Genomic DNA, 13,031 nt, shown 5'->3' with positions numbered 1-13,031 from the left:
CCATAAATAAATATCTTAAATAAATAACATAAAATCAGTAACTGATCGTTAAAGAAAATGTAAAAACTAACGCGTAAGCAAAAACATCGTAAGACTCTCACCCAAAGGCAACCTCAGGTACCATTTGGTTGTTTCTTGCCTGTCATTTCTCTTTACATTGAGAGTTCCCCCTCTTGACCTAGTTACAAACATGTTATAATCAGAGTCTTGGCTTTTTGCTCCATCGAGAGCTTTTCCCTTGTAATCATACAGATTTAGCAAACATCATTTGTAATGCCCACACAGTATTGCGTTAAAGGAACTATCAAACTATCATATGTGCTTACTCATTCCCCTCTTGAAACACAATTTTTCCCAGGACTGCGCATTTCCAAATTATGATAGCAAATGGCTCTGTCTGCAAAGGCTTTCCCCCAACATATGCCACTTTTGGGGAAACTCTCCTCGGGATGGACTCATAGAAGAGGAATTTCTGAAGTTAGGGTCAGGAACAAGGAGCCAAGGTCCAGAATGGACCAGAGCCAAGCTTATGAACCAATAATCTTGACCTTCTTGGTGTTCCAGCTCCCAAACACTAGACATACTGCTACAGGATTACCTGGGCATTACCAGGGCATTATCAGCAACCTGGGGTCACCAAATTGCTAGGTGAGTTCTTGCTAATCACTGCTTGTGATCAATAGGAGCTCCAGGCGGGAACACATTTTGAAGAATGTGAGCTTTCTGTTTACCTGTTGCTACTAAAACATTGGCTCAGTGGTAAAGAATCTGCCTGCCAATGCAGGAGAGGAGGGCTCAGTCCTGGGGCTGGGAAGATCCCCTGGAGAAGGAAACGGCAACCCACTCCAGTATCCTTGCCTGGGAAATCCCTTGGAAAGTAGAGTCTGGCAGGCTACAGTCTATGGGGTTGTAAGAGTCGGACACAACTTAGCACCTACACAGCAACAGATTAAAACTACAGATAACAGGGACTTCCCTGAAAGTCCAGCAGTTAAGACTCCACAACTCTACTGTGGTGGGGGTAGGTTGAGGGTTCCACCCCTAGTTGGGAATTAAGAGCCCACATGCTCCATGGCATGGCAAAAAAATGAAACAAAACAAAATCCCTGCAAATAACAGGCCTATTCTTAACCCTGGCTTCTTGGCAGGGGGAAAAAAAAAAAAACCTCATAACAGCAATCAGTTCATTATTTAGCTCCTTTTTTGAAGTATTCATCTAAAAATTTTTAATCATCCCACATAGAGATATGGAAATTGAAGTCCAACCGATTAAAAGGCATGCCTTTACCTTATAAGATCTCTGAAACTTAGCCCTTTCTAATGCGGACTTCTTATTTTTTAATAGGAGTATAGTTGCTTTACAATGTCGTGTTAGTTTCTACTGTCTAGCAAACTGAATCAGCTGTATGTATATAGATATCCTCTTTTTTGGATTTCCTTCCCACTTAGGTCACCACAGAATATGGGGGTCCCTGTGCTACACGTGGGTCCTCATTAGATAACTCATTCAGACTTTTTTTTCCCTTGCTGAGTCTATCTACAATTTCCACTGTCAGGATTCTGGAGTCTTTTTACTGGGAGACACGGAGAGGGTCTCATCAGTTTTCATCATGACCCTAGAAGAGGTAGGGTGATTCCGTGGGACCAGAATCAGCAATTTGCATCACGGAACATTACACATCCACCAGAGGAAAAGTGATTGGGAGTCGCTGATGGGATCCTCCAAGAAGGAAATGGGAACCTGGCTCGAACCCAAGGAGTGCACAGAACACTCAAAACTCTTCCGCCTCCCTGAACCCAGGCCTGCTGCCTTGGTGTTCCTTTAATTAGGAGCAATGACTTCACACAAATCAAAGCTGAGCAGTAATGACAGAGTCAGAAACTGAGTCAAAAAGCAGAGACCATATTTGTTTTTCTCCTTCTGACTTTTCACTCTGTATATTAGGCTCTAGGCTCAACCACCTTGCTAGAACTGACCCAAAGAGTCTATTAATGCATGTATATGGAATCTAGAAAAGCTATATTGATGAACCGACTTTCAGGGAAGGAATGGAGATGCAGATGTAGCTAGAGATTGGGCTTGTGGATGCCGTGGGGGAGGGACAGTGAATGAATGGAGAAAGCAGCATCAACGCAAATGCACTGTTTCAGGTATAAGATGGAAAGCTGGTGACTAGTTGCTGCATAGCCCAAGGAGCCCAGTCTGGAGCTCTGCGGTGACCTGGAGGGGTGGGATCGGGAGAGGGGAGAGAAATTCCGGGGGGAGGGGAGGGTGTACGTGTAATTATGGCCTATTTGCCAAAGCCAACACACGATTGTAAAAATTTTTTTAATAAAGTTTAAAATATATATATACATACATATATTTAGCAAAGACCAATTTTGGAGCATGCAGAACTTCAGGCCAAGGTGGGTGTGATCCCAGGGGCTGCCACCCAATGGGGTTGGAGGGAAGCGTCCTGCCTCCTGCGTCCTGGCCCTGAGTCAAAACCACTCTCTCAGAGGAGGCACTGGAAAGGTGTCTGGGTATTAATTTGTCTGTTGTGAGAGGTTTTAGTGCTACTATAAATCACTCCAGATCACAGACACCCTCCACGGAGGTATCCCTGAGCTGCCTGAACTTGGTGAGACCTGAAAAGAAGACACTTCTACCCATGTTGGGAGGGGGAGGAGGGAGCCAGACTAAAGCCAGTGTTAATCAGCTGATGTGGTTAAAAGGCTATGGTTCTGGTCCCACAGAATCACCCCACAAGCATGAAACTGGTGGGTGTCATGTCCTGGTAGTCAAGAGATTTTTAAGGAGGATTTCTCAAAAATAAGATGTGCTGAGACTCAGAAGCTGTGCCTCAAGGTAAAAGGGACGGGGTCATGGAAGGGCCATATGCAGTTGTCTGGGAGAGGCTTCCTTTTAATATTAGACAAGCAGTCAGCCGGATTCAGATAGAGAAGTTGAGAGGCTGGTCCATGAGGTGGGGACCTGGCTGGCTCATGGTGTCATTTTAAAGAAAGAAAGTTCGCTAGAGTTTGAAGTCATCTCACCAAGTCTTCAATGATTCTCAGGCCCAGGCATGGCCTGATACAAAGAACCTAACCCAAGGTCCAATCTCTAGCATTCACAAGGAGAACAGAGGCCAGGGCAGAGTAGTGGAAGCAAGCGCTTGTGAAAAAATCTTATTTTCTAACTTTTTTCATTAAGATACCCTTTCTTTTTAGAGTGGGTAAGAAAGGCTGGAAATTCCAGACCCATTCGCCAAAGGTCTTTAGGCAGGTCCAGGAGTCTGTGATGTTAAGTGGCCTCCTGCCCCATCACGTGGTTCCAGTATCGGTGGCTGAAGGACCCATTGTAATCAAGACACCCCTGGAGCCCCAAGCATGGCTCCATTCAGGGGCCCCCAGTGTAACACTTGCAGTGTTGAGTAACTCCCAGATAAGCTCTCTGCTCCTGGGGTGAAAAGGCCATGAATTCTTGGCCCTTCTTTTGGAATGAATCACAGAAGGAAGACTCTGCACTTATTCTCTGGGTGTGCAAGCCAGTGATTCAATTCTGGCAGCAGCATTCTTGTAAGATGGCCTTTGGGGGCCACATAAGCCAAAGAGACAGTCAAACACACTGACTCAGCCAGCCGACTGGGGCCACACCACCCCCTCAGAGTGACCTTTATTGATCACGTTATCATCCCCCAAATGTTTATTCCCCCCTTCTCATTCCACCAGAACTGCAACCAAGCAATAGAGGATAAGCAAGAAAGAAATGTTTGTTCTTTTAAACCATTGAGCTATTGGGGGTGCTTCTTACTGGGGCAAAAAGCTGCTTGACAGACACAGCTCTGCACCCTGATAGACACAGGAATGTGGGATATTCTTTCACCCAACATACTTATTTGCCTACTCTATGCAAGGTAGTATTCAAGGATAAATGTACAAACTTTACAAATATAGCATCTGGCCATCCCTTACCATTCGGCATTATCCCCTTCTGCTACAGAACCAAATCATGTCACTCTTCCACTCAGAGCCCTTCACTGGTTCTCCAGCCTATTTATTTATTTTTTTTAATTTTATTTTTTTGACTGAGTGGCATGCAGGATCTTGGTTCCATGACCAGGGGTTGAACCTATGCCCCCTGCAGTGGAAGCATGACTTCCTGACCACTGGACCGCCAGGGAGGTCCCCTCCAGCCAATTTAAAATTAAAGCCCAAGTCCTTTATGATGGCCTGGAGGGCCCCCCAGGGTCTGGCTCGTGTCTCCTCTGTGACCTCATTTGCTACCACTATTATCACCTGTCCCTGCTGCCACCCTGGCTTTCTTGCTGTTCTCAAAATATGCCAAATGTGCTCCTGCTTCAGGGCCTTTGCACTTGCTGTCTTTTATTCCTTGACCTAAAGCTCATTCCTTCCCCTCCTTTCAGTCTTTGCTCAAGTGTCACCTCCTCCTAGAAGCCTGCCTTGACCACTAGTTTGAATTGAACCCTTCTTCCTTTGCTTTCTTATCCCCCTTCCCTGCTACAACTATCTCCATTGCATATATCACCATCTAAGGAGTTCTCAGAGCACGGTGCACCAACTCTGAAGCTCTCTGAGACTCATTCAAACTATTTTCATAACACAAAAATGCTATTTGCCCTTTTGCGTGTGTTGACGTTTGCACCAATGGTACAAAGGCAGTGTTGAGTAGAACTGCTGGCACCTTGGCATGAATCGGATCAGGCACATCAAACTACTATTGGTTACTGTGTCTCTCGCTGCCCCACTCACAATAGAGAAGGTTCTAGTTTCACATAAGAATACCCCTGAGAAATGAGTGTAGACTATTCATTTTATTAAATCTTGACCCTTGAGCACATGTCTTTCTAATATTCTTTATTAAAAATATTTATTTGGCTGTGCCAGGTCTTGGTTTGGACACCTGGGATCTTTAGTTGCGGAATGCAAACTCTTAATTACAGCATGTAGGATCTAGTTCCCTGACAGAGGGAACCTGGGTCCCCTGAATTGTGAGTGCAGAGTCTTACTCACTGGATCACCAGGGAAGTCCCTCTAATATTCTGAGGAATATGCACCAAGCTCTTCTATCACCTACCAAGAAGGGATAATTTTTGTACTTGTGTGATGCTTTGAGTTGTAGGCTGAATCGACTGCTTCTTTCATGGACTATGTTTTACTTAAAAGAATGACTGGCAAATTATGATCATTCCAACTTGGGTATTTGGCAGATATTTTCTAGAGAATAACGGATGGTGTTTGCTGCCAAAGATAAAATACTGGCTTTCAAGCAAAAATTTAAAATTTTGGAAGACTTGGATCTGTTACTTCCCAAAACTTTAAGCTTTTTCTGATAAGATTGGAGATGACATGAATAAATGTAATTTTGGTATTGGATCACGAAAGGCATGAACTTTTGAAAGAATCTGCATAACATGGCGAATCAGTTCTTTACAAATGACCGATTAGTAAGGCATGGGTAAAAGACCCATTGAAAGTACAAGCTTAGACCAACAGATTTTAAGGAAATAGAATATTGACGTGGTTTCAGATTCAACATTGCAACCAACCTTTAAGAAAAGACTCCTTGTTGAGTTCTGATGTAGTATGAGAGAAGAATATACACAATTAAAAGGCTATTCAAATATTCCTATAGGAACTTCTAACTGCCTATCCATGTGAGGCCAGATTTTCTCCATCCACTTCAGCCAAAACAATATACCACCACAGGCTGAGTGCAGAAACAGATGAGAATTCAGTCAGAAAAATAAAGAGCTCTACCAAAATATCAAATATGCCACTCTTCCTCTAAATTTTCATTTTGGAAAAAATAGCAGTTTTTCACTAGATATACGTTATTTATACTCAAATGTCATGAGCATATTGTTGCTTTTAAATGTTCATATATGAATATTTTCAACTGATCAGTTTTTATTTCTAGGGTTGTAATCTTCCATAGTGATAACCTATGTAGAAAAACGGAGAAGGCAATGGCACCCCACTCCAGTACTCTTGCCTGGAAAATCCCATGGACGGAGGAGCCTGGAAGGCTGCAGTCCATGGGGTCGCTGAGAGTTGGACACGACTCAGTGACTTCACTTTCACTTTTCACTTTCATGCATTGGAGAAGGAAAGGGCAACCCACTCCAGTGTTCTTGCCTGGAGAATCCCAGGGACAGCAGAGCCTGGTGGGCTGCCGTCTCTGAGGTCGCACAGAGTCGGACACGACTGAAGCAACTTAGCAGCAGCAGCATGTAGAAAAAGAGCTCTGAGTTCCTCAGTCATTTTTAAGAATAGAGTGAGTTTCTGAGACCAAAGTCTGAGAACAGCTACTATATATAACATGGGTTATTTTTTGTCTTCCTCTTTTAGAATGCAAACTACATGAAGGCAGGGGCTGTTTCTGTCGTGTTCACTGTCCCAGAGGTTAGAAAAGTCCCTGGTGTTAGGAGGCACTCAGCAAAGATCTGTTAAGTGAATGAACACCATCCAACCATACCCTCACTTCTCTGAACATCTCTGCGGCACGATCCACAAGACCAAGCTAAGGCCTGATACTCTTGCATCTGCTGTAAAATATTTTCCAGCTTCCTGCCATCTTCTAACCAAACCACTCTTGCCCCACTATACCATTCTGAGCTCCTACTGCACCGACACATCTCACTCATTGTGACCCCAAGGCCACCCCTTGCCTTGTCTGTGTTACCCACTTGCCTTTCCATCAGCCTCTGAGACCCCAGTCCCATGTCATGATCCCTTATCTCTTCCACGGCTTGAAGCCCAGCACTGAAGAAACACCTTTGAAATGAATAAACGCCTTTTACGTGAACAAATGATATGCAAGATGAACATCCTTTCACACCAATAAGCTTATGTATATAAATACGCAGAAGAATGTTGCTAGCATCCGATCAAAACATTTCTCCGGTACAGCCTGAATCTCACACATTTTGAAGGTTCGCTGGCTGACCCTCACTGGCACTTGCACCAGAGCTAGTCTCCCAGCCTCTACCTTGTGGCCACAGGTCCAGGCATTGATCCCTTACAGGAGTCCTTGCCTTAGTGGTAACAGTAGCATTTCTTGAGCATCTACTATGTATCAGTCAAACATATATTTAACCTCCCCAGACCTTCCCACAACCTCATAAAGAACCCAAAGAAACCAAGTGCCATGTCTAATGAATTTGTCGTTTCTCCAACCCCTAGCACAGTGCCTGGTACACAGTATGTGCTCAACCAGTATTTAGAGACTATGTAGATTAATGATTGAGTCCCATCCCATTTTACAGATGAGCAAACTGAGCCTCCTCAAGGGTAGGCAGCCCGTCCATCATGTGATTCTCCTTCCACATATTCAGGGCGCCAATGGTATACACCTTCGTTTGGCCCCCAAGCCTCTCTCCCCACTAGCCACTCAGTTTTCAACCACAGACCCTCCAGTCTTGGCTCGTCCCACTGTTCATTCAGGAACAAATCTCTGGGTGGCAGCCACCTGAGACAAGGCACCTTGGGGCTCCCAACCCTGCCATCCTCGGCACAGCAAGCAGGTATGCTTTCAAAGCAGGTATGCTAAACCCTGGCATGAAACTTCTTGATCTCAGCTGGTTGGTCCAGAGCAGCGACTACGAGCAGGAGGACCAGCTCACAATGCAGAGAGCAGCAAGCAGGAAGCTGTCCCACTTGCAATGAGCATGAAGCTAAGGGCCCTTCTTTCAGTCCTCCTCAGCTTCCGCTACTGGGGGAGAAAAAGTGAAGCAGGAGGTCGGGGAAAGGCAGACTGACCTGTACACTCAAAATGCTCCCAGTCTTGCCACCTGCGGCTACTGTTTTTGCTGGAAGGCTATAGACACGTGACCTGGCCAAGCCTAGGTTAGCTCATGCTTTACTTTCTGAGGGCTTCTAAGAGCTGCACTTAACTGGAGGAAACAGAGCCAGGAAGGCCAAGATTGGCCCCTCCAAGGGCTGGCCATAAGCATCCTTCACTCAGTTATTGCCACCAGCAGTACAGGGAGCAAGTGGGCCCTTGTGTATATGAGCTGACTGTGCATCAGAGAAGAAGCACCAGGGACCCAGATGGGATTGGAAGGCCTGAGCCTGGGTGTCCCCAAGGCCTCTGGTGTTCACTGTGGACAAACAACAGTACCTACTTAGCAACCGATTGGAGAAGAGACAGAAGAGGGCCAGGCCCTTCTCTTGCAACCGCCTCAGAGAACGAAGTGGCTGGGGTGCGGTCACCCCTCCCCTAAATTTTTTTCTTGCTTTGCAACTTTAAAAGTGATAAATTTTAAAAGGAGAAAATTTGACTAATACATAAAAGCCCTAAGAAGAAAACTAAAGTGAAAGTGTGAAAGTGAACTCACTCAGTCGTGTCCGACTCTTTGTGACCCCGTGGACTGCAACCTGTAAACCCACCCACAAACCTTCCAGTTCCTTCCTGGACACATGCCTTAACGTTTGTAACATTGCGATCTCATAATGGGCTTCCCTGACAGCTTAGTTGGTAAAGAATCTACCTGCAATGCAGGAGACCGTGGTTTGATTCCTGGGTCTCATTCATTTGATCTCATAATGTTCACACTGTTCTATAAACAAACAGTTTTATACCAAGCCCTGCAGGGTTAGTGTTTTCTTTATCATAATAAATAAGATGGTACTATTTTTAAAGCATACAGAGTAGCATGCTATTATATACTATTGTGCAGTATATTATACAACTACATAGCATACTGTATACTGTTTATCATCATCTGGAATTTATTGAGGCATTCATTATTTTTTTACCTCTGCCCTCTTATTATTGAACTTTATCACTTTTCTAAACAATGTGCTGAAGATCTTAAATTGGGCACTTCAATGATTGCCTTAGGACTTTGACTAGAAATGGAATTATTGGGTCAAAATGTACACACACCTTTGTTTTTTTAACAGATGCATGAAGGTATAAGGCTGCCCTGGTGACTCAGACAATAAAGTGTCTGCCTGAAATCTGGGAGACCTAGGTTCAATCCCTGGGTTGGGAAGATCCCTTGGAGAGGGAAATGGCACCCCACTCCAGTATTCTCACCTGGAAAATCCCATGGATGGAGGAGCCTGGTAGGCTACAGTCCACGGGGTTGCAAAGAGTCAGACACAACTGAGCAACTTCACTTTCTTTTAAGGTATAACTAACATACGATAAGTTACAGGTATCTAAAGTGCACAGTTTTGTCATTTTTGACATGGGTTCACACCCATGAAACCATCGCCATAATCAAGGTAAGGAATGTGTTCATCATCCCTGTAAGTCTCTCTGAGTCCCTTTGGCATCTCTTGCCCACTCCACTCTCCCTCTCCCCGGCACCACTGTCCTGCTTTCTGTCACTGAAGGCTGGTTAGCATTAACTAGCATTTTATGTACACAGATCAGACAGGATGGACTCTTTTCCCTCTGGATTTTTCACTTGGCATAATTACTTTGCAGTTCATTCACATTATTGCACATATCAATAGCTCCTTCTTTTTTATTGCTAAGTAGTATTCCACACACATTTTTAACATTCTTAATATATACTACCAAAGGTTTGTGGGGGAGGGCTTCTCAAAGCCCTCCATCAGAACAGCAAAGTGATTCAGAGCAGTAGTCATGTATGGATGTGAGAGGTGGTCTACAAAGAAGGCTGAGCGCCAAGAATTGATGCTTTCGAACTGTGGTGTTGGAGAAGACTCTTGAGAGTCCCTTAGACAGCAGGGGGATCAAATCAGTCAATCCTAAAGGAAATACAACTCTGAATATTCATTGGAAGAACTGATGCTGAAACTGGAGCTCCAATACTTTGGCCACCTGATGCGAAGAGCTGATTCATTGGAAAAGACCCTGATGCTGGGAAAGATTGAAGGCGGGAGGAGAAGGGGACGACAGAGAATGAGATGGTTGGATGGCATCACCAACTCAGTGGACATGAGTTTGAGTAAACTCCGGGAGACAGTCAAGGACAGGGAAGCCTGGTGTGCTGCAGTCCATGGGTTCACAAAGAGTTGGACATGACTGAGCAGCTGAATAACAACCCCTGAAAACCTAGGATTGAAATGCCACTTGTCAACACCACTCTGTCTCCTGAATTGCTTGGCCTCTAACACAAATTACCAGGAACAAATAAAAATGACCAAGAATAACTGCAAGAGCAGAAGGGCGGGGATGGGCAGCAGAGGGTCCTTGGGGTCCTGATGGTTCGTTCACACCTCAGCCCTCCAAGCCCAGAAGGGACCCATTTCCTGGATGCTGCATTGCTGGCAGGAACCTGCAGTAACTCAGCTTCTGATCACTGGCAGTCATGAGCAATCCCTGAGCAGGGTACGGGGACCATGCAGCCCATGCCAACAAGTGTGTGCGGGGCACCTCTGCTCTTCTTATAACCATGTACTAACATTGTGTCAATACAGGCAAATGTAACTATAAAACAGCAAAAAAGCCAGAAAACAAACAAACAAACCGTATTTGCTTTGCTACTAGACTGTAAAACCACTGCGGGTAGAATTTGTGGCTGACTCATCTTTCCCCACAGCCTCTCACTCTGGTAAATTCTCAGTACACTTTCGCAAACGCTATTGATGACGTGCTGTTTGAAATAGCTCAGCCCCTGCCCAGCACCATGAGAGAGAAATCAGGTGACCGCAGGGCAGACCAGCTAAGGGCTAGGGACTAGGGGCTGTGGGCTGCTACGATCAGGAAGGCTATGTCCTTCAGAGGACAACGAATGTGTGAGTAGCTGTGATATAGTTCATTTCCTGGGTCACACACTAATGTGCTCGTAACAAAATCAGGAGGAACGCTCATGACAATTGCAGGTTTCATTTCTATAACTGATCACATGGTAGCTGGTGTTTATAAATCCCTTCTCCCACTACCTACTCTGTATTCCCTTTGCCATCAGCAAGAACCTCTGCTGGTTGTGGTTCTTTACCTGGTGGGACGACCCAAACCTTCTTTCCCGAAAGGTCTGAGTCATTAGTAGTCCTGCCTGGGTTGGGGTGTTGTAGTTTTCCACTGACCTTAACCACAGGGCATGGAGATATTAAGACACGCCCTAAGGAGCTCCTGTATTTCAAACACACTCTTTCTTACCTCTGTTGTGGAGGAGCAGTGCTGTTTCCCCTTGGGAGTCAGGTTCAGTCACCCCAGTTAATGCTGTAACTCCTTTCTGTACCTGTTGATTCAGACAAAAGAGGAGGCCAGAGTGGCTTGTGGCCACCTTAGCTTCCAATTTAACAGAATCATTACTGCATTTGCTGGTGGAAGCCTTCCTCCCTCTGGAGCTAAGACCTCTAAGCCAGCAGAATTTTCTTCTCCAATGCATGAAAGTGAAAAGTGAAAGGGAAGTCACTCAGTCGTGTCCGACTCTTAGCGACCCCATGGACTGCAGCCCACCAGGCTCCTCCGCCCATGGGATTTGCCAGGCAAGAGTACTGGAGTAGGGTGCCATTGCTTTCTCCGAAAGTCACAGGAACAGAAAGCAAAATCTGCGATGGATGCTGGTGCTGGGAGAGATTGAGGGCAAGAGGAGAAGGAGATGGCAGAGTATGAAATGGTTAAATAACATCACTGACTCAATGGACATAAGTTTAAGCAAACTCTGGGAAATAGTGAAGGACAGGGAAGCCTGGTGTGCCGCAATCCATGGGGTCCCAAAGATCCGGACATGACTGAGCAACTGAACAATAACTCCAGGACTATAGCCTTCTTCCTACTCCCCTCCTACAAGCTCTTCTGCTTCCTTCAACACACAGCCACATGTCTTCTCTTTAAACCCACTTCTGAATTCCCCAAGTGGAGTCAGCCACTCCTTCTGTCCCCCTTGTTTTCCATTTTGTTCAAATAACTTGTCTATTCATTCAGTGAATTTATTGGGAGCCTCCTGTGTGCCAAGGACCCTGACCCTTCGCCATATGGAATCCAGAGTCTAGGGAAGCCAGACGACTGGAAGCAGTTCAGTTCAGTCACTCAGTCGTGCCCGACTCTTTGCGACCCCATGAATCGCAGCACGCCAGGCCTCCCTGTCCATCACCAACTCCCGGAGTTCACTCAGACTCACGTCCATCGAGTCAGTGATGCCATCCAGCCATCTCATCCTCTGTCGTCCCCTTCTCCTCCTGCCCCCAATCCCTCCCAGCATCAGCGTCTTTTCCAATGAGTCAACTCTTTGCATGAGGTGGCCAAAGGACTGGAGTTTCAGCTTTAGCATCATTCCTTCCAAAGAAATCCCAGGGCTGATCTCCTTCAGACTGGACTGGCTGGATCTCCTTGCGGTCACCCGTCCATATGTCAGGAGCAATGATGAAGATGTGCAAGGGGCACCACCAGCCGTTGAGGAAGAACACCTGTCAGAGGGTGGGTAGGGAAGTAGCAGTGGCTTTCTGGAGGAGCTGGGCCCTAAAATAAACCTTGAAGAATGAGTATAGGAGTTATCCTCTTCATCAACTCACAGGAGCAGTGATCCAGGGTAACAAATGAAGCAGGGCACAGGGAACAAAGGCAGAGAGGTCGGGGTGGGGGGGAAGGAGGTGGGTGCAGAAGGAAGAGTCAAAACCCCTACCCACCAAGAGGACCAGAGGCCAGTGCAAAGGGTGGAACCGTCAGCCTGGAGGTCAGGAGCATCTACTAAGGCGCAAAGCTGGAGAGACAGGTGCAAGCAGGGGCACCCAGGATTCTGCACATGGTAAGTGGGCCAAAGGGAGCCACTTGAAAGTTTGTCTAAGTGACTTAGTAAGATGTATATTTTAGGCGAATCTCTTAAGAAACAGTGTGGGAGAGTGCTGCAGAGGGATGAGACCAGACCAAACAGACTGGCCAAGAGGAAATTCCAACAATCAACAAAAGAGGCATGAAGGATCTAAACTAGGGGATTCTTGGCTGGGATGCAGAAGCAGAGACGAGTATGACAGATGTTTTGAAGGTAAAATTCACGAGACTCAGGGACTGATTGCAGTGTGGGGGCAAAGAGGAGGGAGAGTCGACCGTGATGGGCAGGTTTCCAAAGTGGCTCGAGCGTGGATGGTCGTCGCATCAGCCAGGA

At 45.9% G+C, this 13,031-nt stretch overlaps 1 long non-coding RNA gene across 1 annotated transcript in view; it reads right to left on the bottom strand.

Annotated features, from left to right (window-relative positions):
- Positions 1-13,031, bottom strand: part of LOC132658283 (uncharacterized) — a 67,237-nt gene that overhangs the window by 43,733 nt on the left and 10,473 nt on the right. Inside the window, exon 2 of the long non-coding RNA XR_009597692.1 lies at positions 11,084-11,165. This is a non-coding gene — a long non-coding RNA (uncharacterized LOC132658283). The remainder of the gene's footprint in view (positions 1-11,083; positions 11,166-13,031) is intronic.

This window comes from Ovis aries, chromosome 20, assembly GCF_016772045.2.
Source record: "Ovis aries strain OAR_USU_Benz2616 breed Rambouillet chromosome 20, ARS-UI_Ramb_v3.0, whole genome shotgun sequence".
In the NCBI taxonomy this organism is placed as follows: Eukaryota; Metazoa; Chordata; class Mammalia; order Artiodactyla; family Bovidae; genus Ovis; species Ovis aries.
The sequence above is the reverse complement of the archived record's forward strand: the minus strand, read 5'-3'. Positions and strand labels throughout refer to the sequence as shown.